Here is a 5978-nt window from a genome sequence, read left to right on the forward strand (position 1 = left end):
TTGGTTAGTGGTTATAGAGGACTGACTGGGGAGACGGGTTGGTTAGTTGTTATAGAGGACTGACTGGGGAGACAGGTTGCTTTGTGGTTATAGAGGACTGAATGGGGAGACAGGTAGCCAAATTGTTATAGGGTTGCTGGTTCGTGTCCCGGGACTAACTGGAAAAAACTGGTGGGAAGTTAGCTGTCAACGGGAGGGTTGCTGTATCAAATCCTGAATGCCATCTCCTGCCGTTGTGCCCTTGAGCAAGGAAATTAAACCCTAAACTGTATAGTATGGCAGTCCTCTGCTCCAACCTCTCAATTCAAATCAAATCAAATTGTATTTGTCACATGCGCCGAATACAACAGGTGTAGACTTTACCGTGAAAACACACACTTATTGCCACAGCGTTCTGTCTGGCCACTGGCACTATGACGGAAAATCAGATTCATGAAACATACCTGTTTCACACATATCCCTTTTTGTAATATATCAAGCATCAAACAGGAGTGTGTGTGTGTGTGTGTGTGTGTGTGTGTGTGTGTGTGTGTGTGTGTGTGTGGGGGGGGTGTTCAATGCAGAGGGATAAAGTGATGTGTACAAGCTCTGTGTGTCTATTTGTATTGGTATTTATTATGGATCCCCTTTAGTTCCTGCCAAGGCAACAGCTACTCTTCCTGGGTTTATTATGGATCCCCATTAGTTCCTGCCAAGGCAACAGCTACTCTTCCTGGGGTTTATTATGGATCCCCATTAGTTCCTGCCAAGGCAACAGCTACTCTTCCTGGGGTTTATTATGGATCCCCTTTAGTTCCTGCCAAGGCAGCAGCTACTCTTCCTAGGGATTATTATGAATCCCCATTAGTTCCTGCCAAGGCAGCAGCTACTCTTCCTGGGGTTTATTATGGATCCCCATTAGTTCCTGCCAAGGCAGCAGCTACTCTTCCTAGGGTTTATTATGGATCCCCATTAGTTCCTGCCAAGGCAGCAGCTACTCTTCCTAGGGTTTATTATGGATCCCCATTAGTTCCTGCCAAGACAGCAGCTACTCTTCCTGGGGTTTATTATGGATCCCCATTAGTTCCTGCCAAGGCAGCAGCCACTCTTCCTGGGGTTTATTATGGATCCCCATTAGTTCCTGCCAAGGCAGCAGCTACTCTTCCTGGGGTTTATTATGGATCCCCATTAGTTCCTGCCAAGGCAGCAGCTACTCTTCCTGGGGTTTATTATGGATCCCCATTAGTTCCTGCCAAGGCAGCAGCTACTCTTCCTGGGGTTTATTATGGATCCCCATTAGTTCCTGCAAAGGCAACAGCTACTCTTCCTAGGGTCCAAACACGTTTTTATTTTTTCATTTCACCTTTATTTAACCAGGTAAGCCAGTTGAGAACAAGTTCTCATTTACAACTGCGACCTGGCATTAAGGCACTAACATTACAAATAAAACAAAAGATAAAACAGTACATCATATACAGTGAGGGAAAAAAGTATTTGATCCCCTGCTGATTTTGTACGTTTGCCCACTGACAAAGACATGATCAGTCTATAATTTTAATGGTAGGTTTATTTGAACAGTGAGAGACAGAATAACAACAAAAAAATCCAGAAAAACGCATGTCAAAAATGTTATAAAATGATTTGCATTTTAATGAGGGAAATAAGTATTTGACCCCTCTGAAAAACATGACAGTACTTGGTGGCAAAACCCTTGGTTGGCAATCACAGAGGTCAGACGTTTCTTGTAGTTGGCCACCAGGTTTGCACACATCTCAAGAGGGATTTTGTCCCACTCCTCTTTGCAGATCTTCTCCAAGTCATTAAGGTTTCGAGGCTGACGTTTGGCAACTCGAACCTTCAGCTCCCTCCACAGATTTTCTATGGGATTAAGGTCTGGAGACTGGCTAGGCCATTCCAGGACCTTAATATGCTTCTTCTTGAGCCACTCCTTTGTTGCCTTGGCCGTTTGTTTTGGGTCATTGTCATGCTGGAATACCCATCCACAACCCATTTTCAATGCCCTGGCTGAGGGAAGGAGGTTCTCACCCAAGATTTGACGGTACATGGCCCCGTCCATCGTCCCTTTGATGCGGTAAAGTTGTCCTGTCCCCTTAGCAGAAAAACACCCCCAAAGCATAATTTTTCCACCTCCATGTTTGACGGTGGGGATGGTGTCCTTGGGGTCATAGGCAGCATTCCTCCTCCTCCAAACACGGCGAGTTGAGTTGATGCCAAAGAGCTCCATTTTGGTCTCATCTGACCACAACACTTTCACCCAGTTCTCCTCTGAATCATTCAGATGTTCATTGGCAAACTTTAGACGGGCCTGTATATGTGCTTTCTTGAGCAGGGGGATCTTGCGGGCGCTGCAGGATTTCAGTCCTTCACGGCGTAGTGTGTTACCAATGGTTTTCTTGGTGACTATGGTCCCAGCTGCCTTGAGATCATTGACAAGATCCTCCCGTGTAGTTCTGGGCTGATTCCTCACAGTTCTCATGATCATTGCAACTCCACGAGGTGAGATCTTGCATGGAGCCCCAGGCCGAGGGAGATTGACAGGTCATTTGTGTTTCTTCCATTTGCGAATAATCGCACCAACTGTTGTCACCTTCTCACCAAGCTGCTTGGCGATGGTCTTGTAGCCCATTCCAACCTTGTGTAGGTCTACAATCTTGTCCCTGACATCCTTGGAGAGTTCTTTGGTCTTGGCCATGGTGGAGAGTTTGGAATCTGATCGATTGATTGCTTCTGTGGACAGGTGTCTTTTATACAGGTAACAAGCTGAGATTAGGAGCACTCCCTTTAAGATTGTGCTCCTAATCTCAGCTCGTTACCTGTATAAAAGACACCTGGGAGGCAGAAAACTTTCTGATTGAGAGGGGGTCAAATACTTATTTCCCTCATTAAAATGAAAATCAATTTATAACATTTCTGACATGCATTTTTCTGGATTATTTTGTTGTTATTCTGTCTCTCACTGTTCAAATAAACCTACGATTAAAATTATAGACTGATCATGTCTTTGTCAGTGGGCAAACGTACAAAATCAGCAGGGGATCAAATACTTTTTTCCCTCACTGTTACAACACTACATATTTACAATACAAAATGTTTAATTCCACCATACAACAATATTACAATGTACGTGTGTGTAGAGTGCGTGTGCTAGCTCGTGTGCATTTGAGTGTGTCTGCACCTTTGTGTGTCTCTTCACAGACTCTTCGCTGTTCCATAATGTGTATTTTTAGCTGTTTTTTATAATCTGATTCTACTGCTTGCATCAGTTACCTGATGTGGAATAGAGTTCCATGTATTCATGGCTCTATGTAATACTGTGCACCTCCCATAGTCTGTTCTGGACTTGGGGATTGTGAAGAGACCTCTGGTGGCATGTGGGGTATACGTTGGTGTCTGAGCTGTGTGCCAGTAGTTCAAACAGACAGCTCGTCAACACTTCTTACAAAAACAAGTAGTGATGAAGTCAATCTCTCCTCCACTTTGAGCCATGAGAGATTGACATGCATATTATTAATGTTAGCTCTCTCTCTGACCACACGACTGAACGGTAGACCAGGTGCGACAAAACTAGGGCCTGTAGGACCTGCCTTGTTGATAGTGCTGTTAAAAAGGCAGAGAGGCGTTTTATTATGGACAGACTTCTCCCCATCTTAGCTACGATTGTATCAACATGTTTTGACCATGACAGTTTACAATCCAGGGTTACTCCAAGCAGTTTAGTCACCTCAACTTGCTCAATTTCCACATTATTTATTACAATATTTAGTTGAGGTTTAGGGTTTAGTGAATGATTCGTCCCAAATGCATTGCTTTTAGGTTTTGAAATATTTAGGACTAACTTATTCCTTACCACCCATTCTGAAACTAACTGCAGCTCTTTGTTAAGTTTTGCATTATTTTCACTCGCTGTAGTAGCTGACGTGTATAGTGTTGAGTCATCCGCATACATAGACACAATGACTTTACTCAAAGCCAGTGGCATGTCGTTAGTAAAGATTTAAAAACATAAGGGTCCTAGACAGCTGCCCTGGGGAATTCCTGATTCTACCTGGATTATGTTGGAGAGGCTTCCATTAAATAAAAATAGGTATAAAGTGATGTGTACAACCTCTGTGTGTCTATCAGAGGTATAAAGTGGAAGTCAGATTTCTGTTTGACCTTTGACCTTGTGTACAATTTACATCGTCTAGAATCTTTATACCCCTCCTGAGGCGATTAGTGTGACAGTCCTGTCACCTCGGCACCTGGTTGCAAGTGTTAATGTCCCCACCTCAGCTGACCTACTGACCCGAACGTGTGTTTGTGTGTGTCACCTGTCACTCAGAAACAGCAAGCCAATCATTCCTGCGTTCTAAAATAACCCCCTCTCCTCCTCTCCTCTCCCTACTCTCCCTCTCCTCCCCTACTCTCCCTCTCCTCCTCTCCCTCTCCTCCTCCTCTCCCTCTCCTCCTCCTCTCCTCTCCCTCTCCCCCCCTCTCCTCCCCCATCTCCTCTCCTCTCCTCCCCCTCTCCCTCTCCTCCCCTCCTCTCCTCTCCCTCTCCTCCCCTACTCTCCCTCTCCTCCTCTCCCTCTCCTCCTCCTCTCCTCTCCCTCTCATCCCCCATCTCCTCTCCTCCCCCTCTCCCTCTCCTCCCCTCCTCTCCTCTCCCTCTCCTCTTCCTACTCTCCCTCTCCTCCCCTCTCCTCCCCTCTCCTCCCCCCTCTCCTCTCCCTCTCCTCCCCCCTACTCTCCCCTCTCCTCTCCTCTCCTCTCCTCTCCTCTCCTCTCCTCTCCTCTCCTCTCCTCTCCTCTCCTCTCCTCTCCTCTCCTCTCCTCTCCTCTCCTCTCCTCTCCTCTCCTCTCCCTCTCCTCCCCCTCCTCCTTTTCCTCCATGTGATCTCCTCTCGTCAGCACCTCGCCTTCAACACACACAGTTCTGCTGTGTCAGCAGTAATGACCAGTCTGGGTTGAGAGCACATCAGAGTAGGTGTGTGTGTGTGTTCTCAGGGATCCGCTTGTAAGACCTGGACTAGTCTATCACAGACACACAGCGTAGGAGCCGTCATGAACCACGCTGCACTGACCACACCTCACAGTACCAAGTCCTATCTTTGACCACAGCGTAGAGGCCGTCATGTACCACACTGCACTGACCACACCTCACAGTACCAAGTCCTATCTTTGACCACAGCGTAGAGGCCGTCATGTACCACGCTGCACTGACCACACCTCACAGTACCAAGTCCTATCTTTGACCACAGCGTAGAGGCCGTCATGTACCACGCTGCACTGACCACACACCTCACAGTACCAAGTCCTATCTTTGACCACAGCGTAGAGGCCGTCATGTACCACGCTGCACTGACCACACCTCACAGTACCAAGTCCTATCTTTGACCACAGCGTAGAGGCCGTCATGTACCACGCTGCACTGACCACACACCTCACAGTACCAAGTCCTATCTTTGACCACAGCGTAGAGGCCGTCATGTACCACGCTGCACTGACCACACACCTCACAGTACCAAGTCCTATCTTTGACCACACCCTCTGACAGTAGAGCCAAGTCGCTTAAGATCCATCCAGGTAAGCAGTAAGTCAGGCAATGCCGTCACAACTGGCCATGCTATAAACGGTGAGCATTATTACCATCAAGTAGGCCCAAGGCTGTAACCAGGGTTTTTTTAAACCAGGCAGGACATTTTTTTTTTTTTAAGTTGAAGGTCATATACTGCATTTCTATACAATTAAAACACTTTGAAATGCTATTTGGAGAAGAGCAAAAACAAGCCAAAATGACCCCAGCCATTATCACTGTGGCTGCTGCTGGTTCATCCACCTCAGTCTCCAATCTACTAACACATAGCCCATTAGCTAATGTAATGCTATACCCCTGAAGGGCGGAGATATGAGACATGATTCTCACTGACACGTAGCATCAGTGACTGTTCAGTCAGTTGTAATGAGGAATTGCATAAAATCATCAACTCTTTACATAG

The sequence above is a fragment of the Coregonus clupeaformis genome, chromosome 36, assembly GCF_020615455.1.
Source record: "Coregonus clupeaformis isolate EN_2021a chromosome 36, ASM2061545v1, whole genome shotgun sequence".
NCBI lineage: Eukaryota > Metazoa > Chordata > Actinopteri > Salmoniformes > Salmonidae > Coregonus > Coregonus clupeaformis.